The 25,306-nt window shown below is 34.9% G+C and overlaps 2 protein-coding genes across 3 annotated transcripts in view; one reads left to right on the top strand and one right to left on the bottom strand.

The window, feature by feature from the left end:
• LOC110829848 (uncharacterized) overlaps positions 1-25,306 on the top strand; it is a 109,758-nt gene that overhangs the window by 48,339 nt on the left and 36,113 nt on the right. The gene's annotated exons all lie outside the window — the stretch shown is intronic.
• Positions 1-25,306, bottom strand: part of Stoml2 (stomatin like 2) — a 124,813-nt gene that overhangs the window by 72,658 nt on the left and 26,849 nt on the right. The window contains exon 2 of the mRNA XM_087344180.1: positions 1,754-1,838. The gene's annotated coding sequence lies outside the window, so the exon portion shown is untranslated. The remainder of the gene's footprint in view (positions 1-1,753; positions 1,839-25,306) is intronic.

Here is a 25,306-nt window from a genome sequence, read left to right as displayed (position 1 = left end):
AGTTGTAGTGGTAAACACGCGATGGGTAGCGCTGCGGTAAATTATTAAATTCGCCCACTGGTGGCTTTTCACGTTAATGAATTTCTTCTCAAACAGCTGCACCGGTTACAAGTCTAAATTCCGACTCAATAATTCAGAGTCATTTCAAAATGCTAATAGTCTCTATGTAAATTTAAAAAAATTATGGTTTTTGTCCAAGCTGACGTTTTACTACTAGGCATATAAGAAAACGCCTATGACTCTTATCCTGTACCAGATGCGTCCAATCCTCAACTTCCCATAACATTTTAATATTATTCTCCCACTCAAGTCTTCGTATTCCAGGTAATTTTACCTTTTGTGGTTTTCCTACTGAAAGTATGCATCCATGCCATGCGTACTACATGTCGTGCCAATAATCTTTACATGCCTTGAGCGAAATGAGAGTTTTATCTGCGAATGTCATGTAGCATTGACTTATATGGTAATAGAACTATAAATGTTGAATGGGTAAGAATCTTTAAGAACGCGGTCGTAGCTGTTTTCGATACGCCATGCCAATATTCGTCATTGGAGACTGAATAAAACCAGGAACACTTATAATATCCATAAAGATAACTGGTAATTAAGTCGGGATTAAAATTAGGTATATGTAAACTACAAGTTTCAAGTATAAATGTTTTGTTTCGTTTCAGGACGCTGGAAAATTATCGATGTGATGAAACCTACATAAATAAAATACAAGAATATATAACATCACAGTGAATTATACGCTTTAGAAGCAAAAATAGAAGCCAGTGCAGCATAAATTACACTCCTCCTATTCTGTTTGACTACGAACTTTCTGTTTATCAAAATGTAATGATATTTGTTCACTCGTTACGAACATTTCTTTTGAAACAATTATATTTCTTAATGTGTTTCTGAATTTCTTTTAATCACAGGCGTTAAGTACAACCTCTGCTTCTATATATTCGGCCACCCTATTTACAGAGCCTGAACTACTCTAAACAACACAATTGCGTTCGATAAACTAGTTATTTATTTCCTCTCAGTACAATTTTATCCCCTCACACTTAACAGACCTCCGAGCTCTGGTGTATCTTATCTAGAATGCTAATATAGGAATAATGCTTTGCTCGAATGCAAAATGTACTTGGTTATTTCCTTAGAATGACAGAATTATTCTAGTGGTGACTGTTGTCCTAATCTCCATCGCCATGGTAATAAACATTTTTCCTTCAGTTTATGCACGTGGTATAAGGCAAGAGGTATTACTGAAACTTCCAGTGGGATGAAAATCCTACGATATTAGTGTTGGCCCTAAGCCACGTCGCCATTTTCCCCTCACCTCACACGTGGTTCCAAGAAACGGAAAATCTGACTACGCAATACGAATGCAAACGATATTAAACTAAATAAATGTTAGCGTAACGTGGATATTATTTAAATATGAATAACCTAAATGGATGTATGAAGAAATAACGCTTATCAAATAAAATAGTAGCCATATATATATATATATATTTCTCACTAAGTTAACTGTCAAAATATTAATTGTAGGTTTCACAACTTCATTAGAATTTTACTGAATATATATACAGTAGATTACAGAATAATTTTATATACTGAGAAGAAAAGCAAACAAGGTTATTTTATGACTCAGTATCAACTTCAAACTCTACTGGGTTTATAATTGGATGTGTAGGTCTAACTATGATAAAAGAATATGACATGACATGAACTGGTTGCAATATATTTGATGAAACTGTACCTGCAATTCCTTAGAGATGATGAAAAGACGACGATGATCCTTAACTGTGCCAATTCGCTCTATACTTTAAAGTTGCACCAGTGTCCTGAAACAAAATATTAATTATATAGTTATATAAAGACACTATTTTAAATGTGAAACGTGAGATCACTTGTAAAGATGACCATTAATATTCAGTACGTATGAACGTGGTAAGAGGAGTTTACTGAAATATGCGACGGACGGAGAGATGTATATCGGCAACTCGCTAATAGTTTTGAGAACATCTAGGTTTTTCTTTCAAGTAAATCTGATACATTTTTGTAGAATTATTATTTTGTTCCAATAGCATTTTTAGATGTCAATTTGATTCTCACTCTTTGAGTGTAACTGATTACATGTTTGAGAATGGGATAATGAGAATAATTTGAATAATTTCTGGAATTAAAAGAGACGAAGGAACAGAATAGCGAAGAAAACTGTGACAATCAGCATCTTCTTAATTTGTAATTTTCACCAAATATCATCAACTTGTTCAAATTAAAGGAAGACAAAATTGGCTACGTATTAATTACGTATGTAAAAACTGGGGGAAAAAATGCAACTTTTGCATCTAAAGAGTCCTGAACGAAAATAAAATCGTCTGTCTTCTGACTTGTTTTTGCCTTGTAGTCTTACAGAACCCCTGAAACGTCGGTAAGCTTCTACGAGTCTACACGGCTCAGAAACCTAGAATGCAGCTACTTAATACTTGGCGCCGTAAGAATACGAAATGTCACTGAAGTAAAACGTTGACTTAGATGGTATGATAATATTAAAACGGATCTTGGAGAGATAGTATGCCAGATTGTGCGATGGACTGAAGTAATTCAGAACAGAATCTACTGTAAGGATCTTGCAAATGCTGCAAAATTAAACAATAAATAAGAAATTAAATAAATCGGTTACATAAAAGGGGTATATTTTTTTAATAGCTTACGGACTTCTATTTCCTCAGGAAGAATTTTGCTTCGTGAAGCTAGACATTTGTGTTGTAAGAACAGAATATTTAAAGATGCGAAACGCACTTTTTTTTGTATGGCAGCTTCTGACGTGATCTTCTGTGGTGGTGGAGCCTTACGGTGTTCTGGATTTTACGAGAAGCCTCGTGTATGTAATGATGCCATTCCACAAAGCCGTTTGCTAAATCTCTCCGGAGTGAGCTAGGTTTAATCATGCACCAGGTACTAAGAAAACGAGATTTAACAAAATACGAGAGAAAAGTGCCGCTAAAAAGGATGAATTTAAGAAAAAAAGGGGGTCATGATGGATGACTGTGAAATCCGTTTTCCGGTGTGTAGCAACAAAGCATGAGTTTTGTTTGTTTTTTGTCTCATTTCTCTTTTCTCAATGATAGGCATTTCAATGTTTTGTTGTTTCTGACAGTTTTAAAATTAGTTCATTTCCTGCTTGTTGCTTTCAGACAATGAAGTAACGGTTTATTTTTACACACCTTTTTAAAATGAAAAACTAACTACATTTCGTAGAAATATGTGTTTAAGTAGTCACAAATTGTTTCTGAATTAGAATTGTATACACCGCATTGTATAAGATATGTGCATATAGCAACATGAGGTCCATAATCCCTTCTTTTCACCTAACTCATTACTGTGATTAAGCCAACGAAAATAGATGGTATTTATGAGTCCCTTACAATGCCTGTATCAATAAAACCTGTGTATACACAAAGCGCGAAGCAGACGCGGAATAGAAGAATATCATAGAATAGAGTATAAACATAAAAATATTACCATTTCTTTACACTTTATACAGATTATTTTAATTATCATACTTATTCACTTAAAATGCAAATTTTTCTTCTGTTATTTGCACTAAAGGTAACAAATTACTCAGAATAGTAAGTAATCAATTTCAGTTTGTTAAGTGTTAACTGTATAAAATGCTTAAAAGTGCTGTAATCATTGATGAGATGCATACTTAGGATTATGTAGCAATTTTTAGTGCGTTGATTTAGTTTTGAAGAGAAAAGATTCAGTTGTGCTTGCACTTGACGTGAAGTATGAATTATATTATGCTGACACGAAATAAATGAAACTGGCCTAAGAACTTTATATGTAAACCGCTAACGCCAAATTTAATCGCAATATGTCACAAGCTACTACCTGATATGAGACATGTACAGAGCTAGGACGACAGACGATATCTCCCCAAATTTTATCCTTTCTATGTACAGTGAATGCATGACGATAATTTTATACTGACACTTATAGATTTTATCCCTGAGGTAATATGTAGTAGATATGCCACACGAACGTGAGCCCGAAAGATATATTAAATTAATAAATTTGTAAACCTCATGAATTACTCTGTGCTAAGTAAGGTGGTTCAAATCCTCTTTCATTTGAAATATCCGTAGCTCCGTAATCGTTGACAATCCGATCTATGATCACGTGACATTTCCGAATAGAATGATGTTAGGAATCTTATCCTAAAGTATTAGTGTAAAATCACTGGATACCCTTTATTATTACGTATTAAATTAAAAACCAGCGTCTCAATATAAAAATTAAAAATTAACTTTGGGCAAAGAGACAAATTTATTTAATTCTATCACCTGAAACTAACTTTTATCCATTAGAAATATCCAACAAGCTTCAGTACATGTACAACAAGCTTATATTACACAAAGAGATATCTCTGTGACTGTAAGGTGAACATTCTATACCGGTATATATTATAAAAATTCATGCGAGACATTTCAACTTCAAAGGCAGGGAATTGTAGACCGCAGAGGTAACTTGCATGTGGAATACAGTGATGCCTTTCGTGCAGCTAAAATTGTACGTATTTCAGCGGCCTGTTTGATGGAACTATTCATTCTGATAACTCCCCCCCCCCCCCCTCATACGTCCCGTACACCCGTGTAGTTTTGTGGTTGGCACGAGACCGCCAAACATGTAGGCAACCCGGCCTGCTTCAATTCTTTCACGTAAAAAATATCGACATGGATACGCCTTAGGTACCAAAACGCAAACAGCGAAATCCGAAAATTAATTCATTTTCAAAAGGACTGGTGCAGTACCATAAAGTATCGAACAATATAATATTTAAATTTAAATAATAAATGTTGGCATAATATTATTTTATATTGCGAAGAAGTAGTGCAATAACTCATGTACAGACCTGAAGATGGCCATATTATAGCCGAAACATGTAGTGTAAATCTAAACATGATTACAAGCATTTACACACTATTGATAAGTGAAGTGAAAATACATGTAAGAAAAGTGAATGTAAAATTAATAAATATAACATATAATTTGTCTCATTAAAATTCACAAGTGGTATAGGTTCTGGTTTAATGGATATTTAACAAAGTGTTCATAAGAGTTACACCATTGCTTTAAATTATCATATAAAATGTCAGCACTATTTCCCTGAGAGGTTAAATACCAGATTCTCCTGATTATCGTTAAAGGAACTTCAATGTGCACAGAACTAACTCAAAGTTGCACATTTTTTCTCTAGGTCAAGACAATTACACGTTGTTTAATCATCTGCGACTGAACGGATACCGTATGAGGTGTAATAAAAATAAATTACTGATTCAGCTCTCTGAACATGGCGGTATTACGAATTCTATATTTGACTTCCGGATGATGAAAATAATTAATTAACCATGGTAGGTAGATGTATTAAAACACAGCATGGATGCAGAAAACAGACACAAGCACACAGACATTTATGAATAATTTGTTTTTAACTACAAACATATCTATACTGCAATATTGTGATATAGCTGATAATTCTAAAGCGAAATGAGTCTGTACCAATAAAAAAACCCACAGAACGTACCACAAAATTTAAAAATTATTACCTTTAAATTCTTGTTTTTCCTAAGATTTTGAATAAAACGTATACATAAAAATTTGTATTATACGTTCTTCGCAGTACCTATTACAGAAAGCATTTTAAATAATCGATCAGACCGATGCTTATAGCAAGAACTGAACGAAGTAAAGTTGATAGCAAAAAATGCACAGCAACAACTATTGCAGAGAAACGTGGTTGTGAATCATGACTCTGTTACTGTTGACAATAAAATTCTGTGGAATAGACGGGGAGGCTGTGAGGTCGAAAGGGAAAGGAATTTCTAAAGAAGAGAGAAATTAATGGGAGACAAGGCAAAGTAATTATAACGTAACAAAAGGTATGATATCATTATGATTATAAAACATGGATAAAATTACGAACGTAATATATCTGCGACAGGTTTGTGAAATTAGGATATATCTTAATACGCACAAGTGAAAAGAAAAATATAATGACGCTTGGATAAAATAAATCCCAGGAAATATTATTCCAAATTATGTAAATATTATTGATATCATATAGAATTTTTTACCAGCTCATAATAAAACACTCGAATGCTCATAACGTCTTTCAATAGAATACATCGTAAATACATAAAACCTCCTACGTCCATAAATTTAGATTATAAAAAAAACCGACGTACTAACTCAAGCACTGGAATGTAGAAAATGAAAGTTTGCCTCTCACATATATCAAGACGTTGAAATGTGTGTTACTTTATTGTCACCGCAAAAAGCATAGTATAAACTTTGGGAAAAGAAAATTTGTGCGACATAGGCGTAGATGAAAGGATAATATTAAAACAGACGCTGGATAAATAGGTTTAGAACACACGGAAACTACTTCAGGATGCCCGGCATCGTGGTATTTTCTGTCGTGTTCAAATCCGAACTGTGTTTCTCAGGGTGAGCAGTTGCATTTGAATGGACACAAATGAGGTATATACCATTTATGCTCTCAGGAACTACGAATATACACGTGGCTGAAAGACCTGAAGGTTAAGTATCATGCCGACAGCCGGAGGGGAGCTAACGATTATGCTACAGCCAGTTTAAAGTCATTTATATAAAAACATGGATGGCAGAGAGTACAAGCGCCATCTGTGGTCAGTGGCCTTGGAGTCTTTATTGTTACGGGATCCCATACAGCGTCCATTTATAGGAAGAACAGCTGCTGGCTACTGCACCATCAATACTCTCAGACAACTCTTTCATTTTCTACAAGATAAATTTAATATAAAATAAACGTTACGGTACGTATAGAAAAGACTACTGCCCCGTTACTGCAATAGTCATCATTTTTCCGCAGACAGAAACAATTATCTGAGAGATATCAACGACGAAAAACGATACGACGAATATTTGGCAAGTCTGCGGTGAAACATATGTTTCGGACACAGTAAGCGTTATTAAAACTATTCTTATTGTTATATTATAGATATATGAATATAATTATATTATATGGGCCCTAATTCTTAAATATATATTACATAAAACGTGTAATGGCTTAATCTGGCTTAAGGCAGGATCCTGTTCCAAGGTGTTGTAAATCACACCAATGAACTATCGAGTTTCGAAAGAGGCACAAGTTTCTTTAACCAGCTGAGCAACTATTAGCCCATCGTCTCTATAAGGACTCTTTTTCCATATAACATTTTATTTTCCGTTCTCTTAGTAATAACAAATGTTTAAAATAATTATCAGAAATACTGGACATTAGCATATTTAATATTAACATCACCCCGAGACTTGTAAGGCTTTGCGAGGGTAATGTATTTTATTAATGTATTCGCGGCTTAATAACGTTATCAGTAGTTCAGACAGAAAGTCTTACCATAATTGTTTTAGCCTGTAACAAGTGTGGAATAGACGGTTTCATGTCAGAATTTAACGCATGAACTCGCAAACAAACAGCAGGGAGGCCGACCACTCGGCTACGATTTTTGGTCTGAGTTGTGGAAATACGTATGTGGCGAATGCGAGGTTTTGTCTGAATATGGCTGTCGTCTGGTAGAAGTCAAATCCTACGACGTTTTGTCTGTTAATGCTAAAACTCACAGAAGAGTGTATCCCCTTACATCTTATACTATTTGCGTTACTGGCAGAAATTTTAACACTATGAATCATCCGAAATAAGTTTCACGACCTTTCACGTTTGTAAGGAATATTTTAGCTCATTCATTTCATTACCCTTTGTTTACTTCAGTTTCATGCGCCAGCATTGTGTACACGTCATTGTTGTGGTTTAATTGAGGTCAATCAAGTAGGTTCATATTTACTTTGGAGTGTTCTGAATTAAGGGATAGATGCAAGCCTCTTGTCTTTAATAATTTAGCTTTTGTAACAACTCAAAGTTCAAAGTTAGGAACCACAGCGTGTAGACACGAAATAAAATACTAGAAGATGGTTCCTCATGAGCACAAGAGAGAGAATGAGAGAGAGAGAATGACAGCAGAACGTCGCGTATTGACGTTCTCCGTCCTAGATCATTTTCCAGCATAAACATCAATGCTTAAGATCGAGATTCGGTTTTCAGACGTTTTTTAAAATTTAGCCGTTTATCTTGATAAATAGCAAATTCCCCCCCCCCCCCCCCCCCGAAATGACAGGGAACTCTAAAGCAGTAAATACGCACAATCGTAAATATTATTCCACAAGGCTCAAAATCCCTTAACAGCATTACCATGTCAACAGTTATAACAACATACACAAACATAAATATTACCCTTTTAGACACAAAATCCCTAAACAACAAATGACCAACAACGAAGCAAGCTAAGAACACTTTCTTATTATATAGACATATGTCATTAGGTGATATATCATACAAAGTGTTCTCTTTCCTCCACACTTTTCAACTAAAATGTAAGCATTTCTTAACACCCCCACGACTGCTAAATGATTCGCCCATCTCATCCTCTTTAATCTTATCATCCTAATAATATCTGGTAAAAAGTACAAAATTAAGGAGCACGAAATTAAATCTAAAATAAATCCTTTCCACTATCCTAGAAATAATAAATACATAACATAATTACACATTAATTCTGCTTCGTTCTTCCTAAATCTCGATTATCCTGTTCAAAGAACCTAAAACATGGCAAAAGTCTCTTTTCCGTCGACCTTTCCCGCAACAGAATGGAAATATCAATTGATTGCTTGCAAGAAATGTCTCCAACGACTGTTTAATGTAAAATATTTTTGGCTTTCAATTTCTTACAACACAGCAAAGATTGTAGAAAAAATTACGTTTAACCCTTTAAAGCCGAAGCGTATCTAAATAATAATTAAGAATTCAGTCCGTACCGCGAAGAAAACACAGCACTTCACCATTCATACATCAACTGGTTGATGCTGTTTAAGGAAATAATCGATGTTTACAGTGAGAGTCACATAACAACACACAAATAAAAAATTAAGTGTTAATGATTGTTAAAGAAGGTGTCACGTGCATATAGTTACAGGGTTATACAATCGGCCCTGTGTTTTACTTGGTCTCGTTCAATGTTACATCAGAGTGGGACGACACTAATGGCTAATCTACCACATTGGTGATTTAATGATTCCATTTTGACCATCCGAGCTTTGGTAACATTATGATAGCTGGCTACTACTGACATAATCACCAGTGGAACATGTAAGTTACATCAGGTGTGCTAAACCTTCAAACTGAAATTTACCAAAGTTACTAAAAATTCATCCAGAATTGAAATCCGAGATGCTGGGAATTTAATAGCCTCTACTGCTAACATTTATGTACTTAACGAGTACATAAATATTACGACATGAAACAAATAACGTTTTGACTCGCAAAACCATGTGCTCAGTGTCTAGAAATGAATATTTAAAGCTATAAAAAACGTTCATAATTTGATTACCTGAGCCTACTATTTAGCTACTGAACGATACTGTTCCACGGACTTAGACGTTTCCACCAGAAAAAAGAAAATGTCCTCTTAGTATGAAACTTCGCCGAGTACATTCGGAGATTAAACCCTCTGATGGATACACAAGACCAACTGCCTTAGTTCAGTTAATGCACTTCAGGCGAGTAACACGTTAAAAAAAACGATAGACGAGGACCAATTAAGAAACTATGTGATGGATCGCGCTAAAACACCCATTAATATGCTGACCACAAAACGATAATGCACAGAAGATACTGAATAAAGTTTGTTCGTACTTGCCTGCCATAAACTGCTTCAGCGTTGTTACAAACTAGTCATCTACAGCCGATCCTTAAGTGAACGCATTAGACATCGCATTAGTTCCATTAAAATGGCCGACTTTACAGTGTTCTAATGCCCCAACTTGTCTTTACTACACACAGCAACTACACTAAAACTAGCCCAATTATTTAGAGATACAATACCCTTGAGTTGTAATACACAATTGGATAAGTTTGTTGTTTCTGATAAGTAAGTTCTTTGTATTTTTAAAAGTTTCGTTTCTTTAAAATGTACTTCCATCCAAATATCCCTTGATATATGTAATAAAACAATGAAAACAAATGGTTTCAAACTAATTACTAACTCCAAAGAGTAGATTAAACCTTACAGTAAAGCTGATAGTAGCTCAGATTTTCTAGGAATTTTCGGCCCAAAACCCTGAGGTTCATTGCTGTTTTCGCAGGAATATACCAACACTATTATAATCTAATATACACAATTAAACCCTACTTAACATCGATTTTAAAGCGATTTGAGGTTCACTTCTGGGACGAAGGAGTTAATGCCGAACTTTCAAGTTGCAACGCCGTATAGACTTATAGGTTGATACCAAGATTCCAGAGAAGCATGCAGAATCCGAAACTATGGTACATACCTACAAGTCCACTGAGAATTATAACACAACAGACTAACATTGACATCCAGTTTAATGTTCGTTCCATCAAAATAAAGTTTCTCTTAATTTTTGGTCTTCGTACTAAGAGTTATATACGCCTTTTTATTGCATCCATGTGTGCTACATGTCCAAATTTTATTTGATTATCCTGACAATATTTTTAATTACAGATTATAAAGCTCTTTGTTACCCAGTTTGCTTATTCTACTGTTACATAGATACAAATATTCTTAACACTTAATTCTGTTGCCCTCAAATGTTGTCCTTTCGTTATGGCGAAATAGAAGATTCTACATCAATATGAAACAGAAATAAATTTATAGGTTCGTATGTTTTAATGCTTAGTCTTTCAAATATAATACTGGAACATAAAATATTCTGAACCGATTAACAGAGCATTCCCCGAACTCAAAGCAATGTTAACTTCTTCACGAATTAAATTTGCAGTTGGTAGCCATGTTTTAATTCCCAGCTATTTTAACTTTGCTACACTTTCAAGGGATTTACTCGTTATATTTGTACCACTATGAGTTTGTCGTTCTGCGTTCTGTTACTTACGTAAATCGATACCAACCCCCGCCGATGGTACACATTAAATTATAGATTCATGCATACAAGTACGGTAGCTTCAATGTTGCAAACGAAGCAATATTGGAATTATGTTGAGCCAAATTGCTACGGTAGCCTCTCACACATAGGGCTACTGTTCAAACCCTCTTCAATGATCACGCTACTGCAGTGGTAGAGCACTAGACGTCTATTACAGAGGTACCTTACTTGAATATCTCCCAGCTTACAAACTATCTTTATTGAATGTTTTCAATATTTTACTCCGTACCCTGAGGAAAATTGCGGTCTGTACCTTGAAACAGGCCAAAACCACGTCGTTCTAAAATTATTTTCTTGCTGAACATTCATACTGAGCACGGTGACGTAACGTTGATGGTTTATATTTGGTAGGCATCCCATTCGAATGCAGGTGCACGTACAATACACATGGACAGCTTTTATCATTTTAAAGATGTTTTTAAGTCATGGCAGCTTCATTAAAAATCCTTGTATATTCATAGGTAATGAATGGTATGGCTTTCGATACTGAACTACGTATGCGCGTGTGGGTAAAAATATTGCATATAAAAACGTAACAGATAAAGATATTGTGGATTTTGAAGACGTGCAGAGTCGCAGATAGATGCCAGCGATTTTGAGAAATTTCCTGACGATGCTGGGTTGGCACCGGTCCCATACACAGGTCGAAAATCTCATGAGAAATTTCTTCTCTCCCGAGACTCGAACCAGCGCGCATTCCGTATAACCGGTCCGAAGCATGATGCCTCATTTAGGGAAATACAAGGCAAAATATTTATAACTTCTCAGAGAGTGTTTTATGCAATTTTATAAGCTTGGAACAACACACATATAACTGCAGTAAATTAATATTAAAGACAGATTGGTTTGTAAAATATCTATACTTCAAACTGGATCATGTATTGTTTCTGTGACATCTTTAAGGCATTATCGCATACAAATTTCGAGTCCATTTCATTACAGACAATTCAAGTTGAAGAATTGAAAACTGTTTAATTAAACGAGACATTAAATCTGTAAATTGAGATTCTGGACGCGGATTTGCCACTTGATCGAATTACTGTTTTATTACTTTTTTCATCAGTCCTAACTCCTGCGTCTAACTTCTTCTGTTTCCATTTTGACGCTGTACATCGGTCTCTCCTCATCACACGCATTTCACTTCATTATTCTATGCTTTACAAATTACAGAGAACTGGGAAGCAGTTCGGTTATTTGCTTTGCTCTGGGAAGGTTTTCTCTCTCACATCCATTTCACAGTAAGTCTGGCAACGATATACCTCACTACGCCATACTGTAATGACCTAAACCCAGTGTTTAACATTTACTGCTACAAGTTTTCTCATAACCGCGTCGTCAGAGTTCCTTTTTTAATTTCCACTTCAATATCATTCATCACTCTACATGGTGCAGCTTGTTTATTATTCAGCTCATATTCTCAGGTCGAAAAAAGTGATACGTCAAACTACACTTGTCCTGCGATTAAGAAGAAAGTTATAGAAATTAAAATAAGACGATAAGTTCAAATGTTAAAATATTATTTTGAATATGCCTGTCTTCTAGAATGGTGCACCGTGTAGTCTAACATAAGTCTACGGATGTGTCAGAGGTGCATACTGCTTCTATCTTCTGAGTTGTGACGCAGTATTGCCTTGTAGGTATTATCAACGTTTCGGAGGAACGCGCCGCCTCCATCTGAAGACCGCGATCGACGTTTTTAACGCAGCAAGATAACTGAAATCTACTTGAACGTACTATCCTGAAATCTGCTACGAGGTACAATAATAAAAAAGTCACGCAACACACTCATGACACGAAAACAGTTCACCAGACGAGATATTGTCGATTAGTTTGGCACAAGAGAATCTTGAAACGTATCCTTAAGCTCATAATAGTATATTTTAATATGGGTTGCGTGACTTTTCAATCACCCTGTTGTAAGAAACGTCATCACAAATGTTAACAAAGGTTCGAACCAGGTACCTCCCGACTCACCGCTATACGTTGGTCAGAAATATGGATTTTGAGCATGTTAACAACACACGTATTTTGAAAGCGGCGCCTGATAGTGATGAGTGGTCAAGGTAAAGTTCCGGCCGTCTTAATATCGCGGAAAAACCGCCATTGCTAGCTGAAAAGAAAGCTGAGTGGACTTCGGAGACGATCTGCAAACGGTAGTAAAGGGAAAAATACCTTTCCTTGTCGGGAATTGAACGGTGGTCTTCCAGGGCGTGGTCAATCATTTTACTGACTGGGTCATAAAATATAATCCTCTTCCACATCACCATGTCATTCTTGTGGTGAAATTTATGAGGCGTGTTAGTTTCCCTACTTTAAATTCCATCTTCACCTTTCCGCTGTACCTGCGTCTCTACAAAATATGATCCTCACTTCGTGCGTAGGTCGTCGTCTTCAGTCTCCTCAGTTGTGCGAAGTTAAACGAAGGTTCCTGTGGCCGACGTGTCATCTTACATATTACTTCCAGTGCGTGGCCTCAGACTTGGTGTTTTATGGTGCAGGAATATCAAATAAACCAGTAGGAAATGGAAGCTTCCGACAGAACTATAAGATAAAGAATATACATCGAATATGACACGACCCAGATATCGTGAATAATTTCCTTTCTGCTGACGTGTAAACAAGTGGTTTAAGTGATATTGCTTATAATAGGAATAACACATTTATCTCTATAATACAGAAGAATCAACATATTATGTAAAATATTCGTTCTAGTAAGTTCTCTCTTATTATCCTAAAATATCCTCTTAGCTCTTTGCTCTTGAACACTATCAGTCTTTTAAAAAGGTGACTTGTCTTCTGTCTGCGCTATGTAGTCTCGTAGAAATTTACCGACGTTTCAGAAGTGCTTACGGCCATAATCATCACACTAAATCCAGGTTTCACAGCCTTCAACATACACTCAAAGACTTCGCTGTTCACAAACATTAATGTCGCGTCTAGGTCTGTGGTGTAATTGATGATCGGAACAACCACTGTTTATTAATCACAATACATTCGTGTGAAAATGTTTGGAGCTACAGTGAACAATACTGTGTAACTAGTATTGTTCTGAACATAAATTAAAAGTAAAATATTAACTGTGTAGAGTTTTAGTTCAAGTACGAGTGATATATATATATAACACCCTAATGAGCTATATTCATTGATCAAAAGCGTGACAGTTTAAATTTATTGAACTCTTGTTGTTCTGTTTGACATTTTAGGCCCACTGTGTTAATCATACAACAATACTATAAATTACATGTCTTTAAAATAACAAAAAGTATAGAATCCATCCTTTTTTAATAGAAATGAAATTCGATTAAATTCTCAGCTACTTTAATATATTATTTCCTATAATAAATTTCTTGTAGTAGACGTCTTCAACCGTTTAGATTATAAACGAATAACTACATTTGCAATCTATTGACGTAAGATAGTATAATTGCGTCATATTGTGAATCAAATATTACATTAATTATTCGGTATATCCAATATTTACAACAAACAAACAAATAGAATTAAATATAATACAACAAATCCTCAAAGAAAACGGATATAATAACTACAATTTTTTAAATAAAAAACCTAAAAAAACAAAAAATCTAACGAAAATGAAAATATACAAAATAAATGGGCCAGTTTTACATATATAGGAAAAGAAACCAAATTCATAACAAAACTATTCAAAGAAAACAAAATAAAAGTAGCTTTCAAAACAAAAAACAGAATAAAAAACATCCTCAGACAAAAACTACCAATAGACATAAATAATCAATACAACTTACCAGGTATATACAAATTAAAATGTAAAGATTGCCCGTTAACATATATAGGTCAAACTGGCCGCACATTCACACATAGATATAAAGAACATATTGCAGCTATAAAACACAACAAAGACAATTCTGCATACGCCAAACATATTCTGAATACCGGACACGCATACAATACAATAACAGAAACAATGGACATTCTAAAAATAGTACAAAATAAGAGACATAGAGATACAATAGAAAAATATTACATACAGCAAACATTTAAACAAAACATTTGCCTAAACGATAATAATATTTACCTTAATAACCCCATCTTTAATGCCCTTCAGATCCTTGACCCCAACCCCGACAACCACCTTTCACTTACTCTCCCTACAAGCAACCGCAATCAGTATTGAACCATGACTGTTCGGATACGTTAGTACTTCTAGACAACTCCAGACACATCAACGTGTCTACACTCTCATCTTTGGTATGTTTAATTTTACTTTCCAATTATATAATTATTATTTCATTTTGTTTTCTATATTCTTTCATATTCATTAGTGTTTCTTTGAATCATTTGCTTTGCAGGCCGATGTAGAACATCGAAAGCATTCACTTCAAAACAATACATTCGCTCCAATATGTGAAAATAATCTGGATATGAACATCACCAACAAGCTACACAATGAAATTGTAATTGAGTTTTAAGTTTGTTGATATAATTTTACACCTGAAGATGGTTCGATGAAACCGAAACATGTTGTAAAAATGTTCCAAATGTAAATCGATTATTCTATGTGGAACATAAAATGATATTTTAATTATCTTATTTGTAAATTTTAAATATAATTGTGATTAGACGGACAAAACCGAATAATTAATTTAATTAACTATTGACGTGTTTAATTACTCCTTATAAACATGTCTGTGGCCACTTAGCTTGTAGAAGCAATGACCTCTACTGGTAAGTCGAGGAGGGAATGCACTTCTGATCCTCCGCGGAGATCTTACAGAGGAACCAGAGGAAAAACACGTGACTGCAGTCAACATGCAAGTAGAAAATACATGACAGTGTTATCCGAGCTGTAGCATATCAAATGTTGTTTTAATTTTATTCCCCTATTATAAGTCAAAATAGTAAAATAATAACAGGCAAAAACTTCCTCTCCTCGCAAGCTCGGTTGAGTGAAGTGAGAACATTAGTTGCTTCACGTCACAACACACGTGCCAACACCAACTGCGTTCATAAATCAATATAATCAAGAACACAGAAACTCTATCAAAACTTAGTAAGAAGTTAGGTCTAGAAATATACGCAAAGAAAAGTGAACTAAGAGCAGATTACATTCGGAAATTAGTTTCTTTCGGTCATGTCAGTAGTTTTAACTTCCGTTTCCAATCTAAAAACCTAATGATTACAGTATAAAATATAGTTTTACGTGTCTTTTTATACACGAGTATAGGCGAAATGCGTAAAATACTTCTTCAAATTAGTAATACAATTCAATTCAATTCTTTATTATTTGTGTGCTGTATCAACAGCCTGATGGCCAATTACAGATACAGCACAGAGATAAACTCACAAAATAATCTTCATAAAATTAGTGCAATCTGTGAAATTGACGGACAATGTAGCACGAACAGAGAAACACACGTAAAAGTTTAGTCGGAAAACATAAACGGAAGTAACCCACCACTTAAGACACCAAATCTTAGATGATATGATAATATTAAAACAGATATTAGAGAAACTAACATGGGAATGAAAATGTGGTTTCGATAAAGGACAAGAAACTGTTGAGAAGCTGAGTGGTTATCAGTTTTTAAACCAGGATTATGTTCAATGGAGTTCAGCAACAGATTTCCTAATAGGAGACCAGTTTAAATATTTAAGCGTACATGGGATAAAATATTATTACAACCGATGTTAGTGGAACAGGGTGAGCACAGGATTTGACTAACTCAGGACAGGGTCGAATGGCTGGCTGCTTTGAGCACAAGAAACCTCGAGATTCTATGAAAGGCGAGGCGAGGCGTTTGTCGAGTACTAAAGCGACTGCTATTTCTCAAGAAGGATATATCACGGAGTTAAATTAGATTGGGTTTGATTAAGATCAAGAAAATTAAGCAAGATATGAGATTCTCATGGCGGCAAAGATAACGATGTTGTTCCGGGTTGTGACGCCGTGCAGACTCGTAAGTAGAGACCAACGCTTCAGAGGAAAAAAAACTGTCTCTATCAGGATATGCCCTTTCTCTGACCCTATATAAATTTATCCACTTCCCAGATTCGACACTTAAGCCCTGAAGAAGGAGACAGCATGAATCTCCGAAATTTTGGTTTCTATCTACGAGTCTATACGGCGTCAGAACTCAGAATATTGTTACGTAAGTTGAGGTAAAAATAATCATGAAAATGTTGTATCATTACAATGAATATTTTTATATTCTCGCGGGCACACAAACCTCTACGAGGTCACCAATTTATCCTGCGGGTATAAAGGTTTTTGGGACCTAACACCTTCTTATTCAGTGGATAGTGACAGCTCTTTTCCGAGGGTAAAGCCGACGGAACGTAAAGATCACAACCTATCTGAATGTAGCAGTGCCAGTTGTTTACTCAATTGAATAAAAATTTACTTGGATATTATCCATCGTCTAGTAATAAAACGTAAAACGACGTTTCGGAGATGGGGCTCTATCTCCGTCTTCAGGTTCCTACTCAGTTGGGCCCACTAGATAGAGCTAATCCCTAGCTCTATCTAGTGGGCTCAACTGAGTAGGAACCTGAAGACGGAGATAGAGCCCCATCTCCGAAACGTCGTTTTACGTTTTTTACGTTTTATTACTAGACGATGAATAATATCCAAGTAAATTTTTATTCAATTGACTCTTCACCATCGTCAAGAAGTTTTAGATTTGATACAGTTGTTTACTGTTTAATAAAGAACACACATCCGTTTAAATCATTAAATCATTAAATAAAACTTACATATTACTGTATTTTGGGATGCGGTTTAACCCTTTAGAGCCTAGGGTGAACTATGTGAACCATCTGGCTTAAAAATCATTAAATGTCCCTTAAACAGCATTAACAAATTTATTATTGTACTGGGGAAGTGTGTTTTATTTCAGATACGGATTGAATTCCTAAATATTTAGATGATATTCATCGCTAGATGATTTCAGGTTATAATACTGCAGAGTATTCGCGACGTACGCTGTTCTACTGTCATTGATTTAGGCAGAAACCGAACTTTCGCAAAACCGTGGTCAGGAAGCTGTTCAGCTAAGGACTGTGTGGTTTAGAGAAATGGATGGGGCGTTGCATGAGCACAAAGTCTGATTTGGTGCGGCGGTGTCCGAAAACAAATTATGTGTTAGTTCATTTACTTGAGCGCATGCATTAGTCTCATTGATTCCCAATTCTGTTCCCGGGAAGGCATTTCTCGCCGTCTCTTGACCGTTAATGTTCTTGACTTGACTGATGTGCTCAAATCGACCCAATCTTTAAAAGCACTGCTCCGGCTTACGCCTACTCAACAAAGTGCAAGAATTAACATCATTTCCGCCATCGTTTTCTGAAGAGATTTAAATTAAATTTGATATAAAAGTCTACAATAAAATTGTATCTAAATTTCATTTTGTGTTGTCTTGACTGATACAGCGGGGCGCGTTATATGCACGGGACACATTAGTTTAGTCGCAAAACCTGAAGGTAAGAATCTATTGTTAAGACCTAAGCACGGATGGGATAATATTAAAATGGATTTTATATGCGATGTAATTATTATCGCCTAGCTGAGGAGCGGTCGGTAGATCAGTGACTCGATTCTTTAGACACGGTAATTAAACTTTTGTTTCTGTAAAATGAGAAAAACATCTTGACAAAATGACCGATTATTAAGTAATCTTTTCAAGATAGACTTAGCTTCGTGGACTTGGTTAGGTTAGGTCACTTAATTGATCAAACATAAACTCTAATATGCACGAAGCTGAAATAATACTTTATATGTCTTTCACAAACATCCCATTTTATGATAAGTTTATTAAAGCCTACACAATAAATGATAGACCGTACGAAGAAACAAAAATATAACTTGAAACCTTTTTCAGTGTGGTAAATATTAGTAAACAACAATGATGTGTTTTCAGACTGTTCGGCATCTTACATGTAGTAGAATATTATTAGTTTCATAAATATAATAAAATACACAGTAAAATAATGTTTAATCCAGTATGATACAGAACTTGTGATATTAGAGATTATCTCAGCGGTAAAGTAGACGACATTGTTCTGAGTTGTGACTTCGCCATTGATTTAGAGCCAATGCGTTCTTATTTATTTTCTACTAGCTTAGAAGTGGATATTTGTTGAATTTTTTGTAGGATATATATGATATGAAGTCTTGAAACATTCGTAATGTGGATCACGACTTCTCAACAAATCTCGGTATTTTCAGTGCTTCGCATTCATCTCTGCCAACGGCTTTGACACAAACTAATCACCAGGACTCAGACCTTTGACATGTCATATTTAGGGCATACATATTCCTGTCAGGATAAAACCGGGCACATGCTCTGTACAGATCTTTGTACGGGTGTGTCAGATTTTTTTTACTTCAAATATGGGAACACACTTTGGAAATTACAAACTCTGTGGTAAATAAGATTCAATCTCCCCAACACCAGTAACCATCACGTATACGATCTCAGAAAACATCATCCATTTTTCATCTTCACATCCAATTTTTCTTCGATGTCATGTGATATTATCTTCGTATTTCTTTCTTACCTCTCCAAAGGCCAGGTTCTGAATAGTTTATAATTTACAAGATCGTCCCTTAATCCTTTGAATAACGAAGCTCATAGTATTTAAGAATTCGGCCCGTGTCTCAAATAAAACACATCACTGCTCAATTACACATATTAATTGATTAATATTGTTTAGGAAAATAATCGTTGTATATTATGAAAACCATAAAAAACTGATAAATGATTTATTGAAGTTTAATATCAAAGTCGGTGAAACACGTATAAAACACTATGCTTAAGGACTTAAATATTATCATAGGCAAGCAAGTTGACCAGGCTACATAAAGAAAAACGTTCTGTGAATAACTTATAACGCCTAATCTATGTGTATAAGGAGGCTAGATGTAAATTTAAACCAATAAGTATACAATTTAGCTGTACATTTTCACACATTTCACTAGTACCCTATAAATTTATACTACATTACATTAAGCAAATAAAAACAGAAACTATATTAATGGCATGGCGTTAAACTTGGGGTTTTATAAAGTAATACGTTGAAAATCTTGACGAGAAGAACTACTGTCAGCTTTTTTTACAAAGGTCTCTGCTGTTTCATGAAGTCATAAGTTACAAAGGAAGACATGTGGCACCAAAAGTTAGTTCACTCGACATCCCGAGTCACTTGAAAATGGATTTACTGTGACCAGTGAAGCATTTCGCGGTTTGAGAAACATTTCTATAAATGAGAAAACAGGGTGAATGATGCGGATGTAATCTCAGAGACCTCGTTCAGACTGCCAGAGAAGCAAACAGACTCCGTACAGAATCGTGCGAAGAGGCTCTCAGAGTGGCTATAAACGTACACACTGGCTTTCGGTCTTACAATACGTGAGGAAAATTTATTTTATGGTATGGCACAAACATTCGGTTGCTAATAGAATTGCTAAGGCTCTCCTTAAATGTGTCCTGCTTGCAAAAAATAAGACGTCGTACGTTACAACCACTGCTAGAGTGTACACGTACACACACACTTTCAGATTGTAATTATCTGCCTCTAAAATCTGACCTGTTAGAATGGCGTTTATTTGCGGTTAAAATCACACTGGATATAAAATGAAAATGTAATTAATCCCCAATTATTATCTACTATGCTATTCTGTCTCTTTGTTGGAACCTTATAAAGTTCAAGAAATATGCCTGCTTTGTCTATAAATAATCGATTCTGGTGATTGGTGATGTAGGGTTACGTTCTTTCTGAAGTTATAAAAGATATAACCTAAGTCTTGTATTTAAATCGCTATGTCTATGACATTAAAACCCTTGATTTTTCTCCTACTATGCCTACACAACTACGTTCTGACATGACGAAGAGTTACAAGTATTTTTAAGAGGTTATCTTTAATATGTTATGTTTAAAGTTTATCGCTTACTGTTACTATAGAAAAATTAATATGGCCATGTTATTTTGTAAAATAATTATACTAACAATATTTTGATGTTTTTCAATTATCTATCACCAAAGTACAATTCAAAATACTGTAACACATTTACTTCAATATCATTATTTAGGCGGCCTCCATATCAGTACAGCTGATGACAGGGAATTTAAAATTTATTTAATTAGTGTCCATTATACTGTAGTTGAATCAGGAAACACACAGGCTGACATACAGTCGAACAGCTGGTCTCTTAAATTGTTCTGTTAAAAATATTTGCTGCAACTTATAAGCTTTAGTCGATTTAAATTTGTCACCCTCGTTGGCATTATTTTATGCTTAATAATACGAGAGGAATTTCAATAAATCTGAGTTAAAATCTAAGCGAATTAAAATAAATACGTAGAACTCGGGGTTTTATTAAGCGTACAGTGCACTTTTCTGATTTTATTTAACCTATTTTTGTTTACAGCACCTGCACTCCGTTTCAGGACACATAAGTATTTTTTTTCTTTTATTTATGTAAGAAATTCTGACAAGCCGAAGTCTTGTAAAGTGTTAGGGATCATTAATAATTCTAATACATTCTCTAGTGACATTAGCGTGGACCGTATCACTAACATTAATTGTGTCCCGACAGGCGCATATAAACAGGGCGTGGTTGAAGCTTTCAGCTCTTTACCAATTACCAAAGAATGTATCAGGCTCACTCTCTGGTAATTGGACCCGAAATTTCAACAGGTTAGATTGAAGGAGACTGGATTTTGTTGGCCCAGGACAGGGTCCGGTGGAGGGCTTTGGTTAGTTCGGTGATGAACCTTTGGGTTCGGTAAGCCATCTAGTTAGTTAGTTTGTTTCATTTTACATCATTATTCAACAAGATACATTTTAATCTTCGAATTACTTCGTTCTATTAGATAGTGGTTTTACTAAAATTTTCCGCACTAAATTTCGATACAAATATCGAGCAGGTTACTTCAGCGGTATTGGTAGCAGGAAGCAGCTAGTTCGAAATCTCCGCAGAGCTAACAGCTACCTGACCACTAGTCTTAGGACATTGAGTGATTCGGATAAAGGCCGTCACAAACCATAATTTAATCGATTTAAGTCTGAGCGAAATAATAATCAATGTTATATATTAATGTCTTTATATAGGTCCAATTGGTTATTACATGTTTAAAGGCTATCTGAGAGTTGAGGTTCTAACAACGCTATATATATCGATTGTGGTCTTTTACGTTATGACTAACTTTGCCTTAAAGAATGTTTATAATGGATAAATACATGAAAATAAAGATGTGTTATATTTGAATTCTTTTACGAGACAGAATGCCTTTGATAAATTCTACAATGCATCCGATATGAACAGCACTTAGCACTGAAAAGTAATTCAATAAATGACTGTTACATAATTATCTGGAATTACTGAGTGTAACTGTGATTAATGTTGGATGTACTACAGTTAGATTAAAATGTAATGAACGGAACATGAAGGAAAATAGGTGTCCTAATATAATGTTATAACGGTATAACGTATTCATGTTAACAAATTAAACCATTAATACTACTGAAAGGATCGAACTGAAATATCAAAATCCTCGTGAGAATTATTCTGAGGTTTAAAGCCGCAAATGTTTGTACAATGACACTTCATTATTTAATCGGCTCTATGAGGTCTGATCTACTCACATAATTGTTAAATAAATTAAAAGTAAATAAAATAAAAAGTAATTATGCCTACAGAGTGGTTATGACACTCGAAGTTCCAATTTGCATCCCGGAACTTTGTTGCACAAGTCACACGTGGTTTGCATATCCTCAGTTATTCAGTATTAATTTTAATTACAGTTGCATACAAGTGAATGTGAATGACATTTTGATTATCCTGTACGACTTTCATCATCTAATAGTGTGCAGTATTCCACTCCGTGGAGGAAAGTGTTTTGAGATATAAAAGTCGGATGAATACATCGCATTGGACAATATGAAATTATGTTATCTTGTATTTCGTTATTTATTCATCAGCCAAAAAACTGTTTAAAATAAAAATGTTTTGGTCTTAACGAAATGTGTCCCTCAGGAAGACGGAGTGATGTCTGACAGTGTACACTGTAACCAAAAAACCTTTATAAATTTCAGTATCAATGTAATGCATATTTGAAAATGTATCAAGTTCTTGATAAAACTAAACTTCTGACGGTGTATGAGAACATTTATCATTCACTCCTAATATTATTATATTCAATACTCTTGCTTTATTTTGTTGTAACTAAATTGCGATATTAGCTAATCTAGCTAAATTATAAATTCATTCTTTAAATCTGTAAAAAAAATTACAGAAGAAAAAGAATTTTGGATTGTATACTTATTTGAAGAACTATGTATTTAAATAAGCTGTAAAGAAATCATGCACATAACATAATATTTAAAACAATATGCAAGTGTAATTACATTACTTTATGAGTGAGTAAACAATAACGAATTGTTTATATTTTTGACGTTGTAATTTAAGAGAAATGCAAGATTCCGTAGCTTCTGGTTTTCAATTTTAACCGTCTTATTTTTTTAAACAAATTTAAAATTTCGTGATAATATGTGTAATTTATAAACAATCCAATACTTCCACAGAAATTAAGCAGCTGTTTCAACAACAGCCTGTGTTTTCTAACGAAACATTTGAACGAAATGAATTAACTGGCATTAGTCCAGTAACAAAATGTCTGGGATTCTGTCTATCCGTATCAGGGGGACAGATAAGCGAACAGCAACATTTTCGTGGCACGACTGTGGATATGGGTTTCTCTGTGTGTATGTGTGTGTGAGAGAGATACAATGTTATTTGAACCCCAGCCAAATACGTCTCACTCTCTGTGGATGCCTGAAGTAAAGCCATTAGCAGAACAGTGGACTGCAATTTAGCGATTTCTTCAATTTACCTCTTGTAGGACTAATTTATTTTAGTGATGTCTATAACAACAGTACGCCTCTAGCTTCCTTAGAAAATTTTACGATAATGTCTATACGCAACACGCACAACATAAAATTGTAATTCTTCATTAATATTTTATGTGTATCTCCATGTAGCAATGTCATAATTTAAAAGCTGATAATCACTTAACTGGTCACTACTCGCCTTTAATGGTACCAGCGGCTTTAGTATCATGTTCACAACACCTTACCACTGTTCGCTTCTGAGCCACTTGAATCTAATCAACACCCTGAAATCCTCTTCTTTGAAGTTAAAAGTTAATTTTATCAATCTATCTACGCCAAATTCTTCAGAACTAACTTCTCTTCAAGTTTTGCGACCATAGTTTTGTATATATTTATCACTTCTCTCATGCGTGTTACATCAACCGTAAATTTCATCCTCCGTTGTTTCATCATCGTAATAGCCCTCGTATTTAACGCAGAGGACATATTTTGAAGTATATGGCTGTCTTCTGGTCAGAAACGCCATGTGGTATTGTAGGTAGTTACCAACGTTTCGGAGGTAAATACTAATACCATCTTCAGGGCTCAAGATTTTATAATTCTCATCGCAATGTAGTATTTATAACACACGGGATGCTGATGAATATCACTGTGTTGCTATTACCATTTCCATTGAATCTCTGTTTGTGATTATTATTCCATCCCGCTCAATGTGCCCTATTGAAATGTTAATCTAAATGTCAAGACCTAAACCCCTACGATGACAGTAACAATACACATATAATAACCCTTGTTTCGCTCCGCCTTGACCACAGTTTAGGCGGTTTCTACCCCCTTGAGATTGGTGAGGGTAGTGCCGTATCTGGGGTTGGCGGTGCGAAGCGAGTTGACCTCAGGATCAGACTTCAGATGTGTAAGTAATAGCTCTCGACTGCACTGTCTAAGGGAGGGTTTCAAAAATTACCCTCGAAACTGTTATAATAATTATAAACAGCGGCGATACCACATACAAAATTATAAATAATGGTACGTAATTATATACACAAGAAGTTCTATTAAGAACTTATGACGTTCATTGTACTTCAAATGCGTCATTTTAAATTATGATGATATCTAGAACTGCAAATTAATACCGTAAGTTTTGCGTCGAAGACATATTTATAATTCTAAATATACAAAATTATTAGCATATTATTAGTACCTATCTCAAAACAAATCTAACTCTTAGTTCTTATGGTTCATTTGGTGTCTACATGAAACAGAAAGGTAAATACATATTCCTCGTCCAAGGATTCCTACCAAAAAGTTGGGACCGACAGTGCTCAGGCACTTGAAGAACGGGTCGTCAAATTATCAAGGATCAAATACATATTTCGC

The sequence above is a fragment of the Zootermopsis nevadensis genome, unplaced genomic scaffold (assembly GCF_977971745.1).
Source record: "Zootermopsis nevadensis isolate Lab colony 2312 unplaced genomic scaffold, Znev_1.0 Znev_ptg000007l, whole genome shotgun sequence".
NCBI classification, from domain to species: Eukaryota; Metazoa; Arthropoda; class Insecta; order Blattodea; family Termopsidae; genus Zootermopsis; species Zootermopsis nevadensis.
The sequence above is the reverse complement of the archived record's forward strand: the minus strand, read 5'-3'. Positions and strand labels throughout refer to the sequence as shown.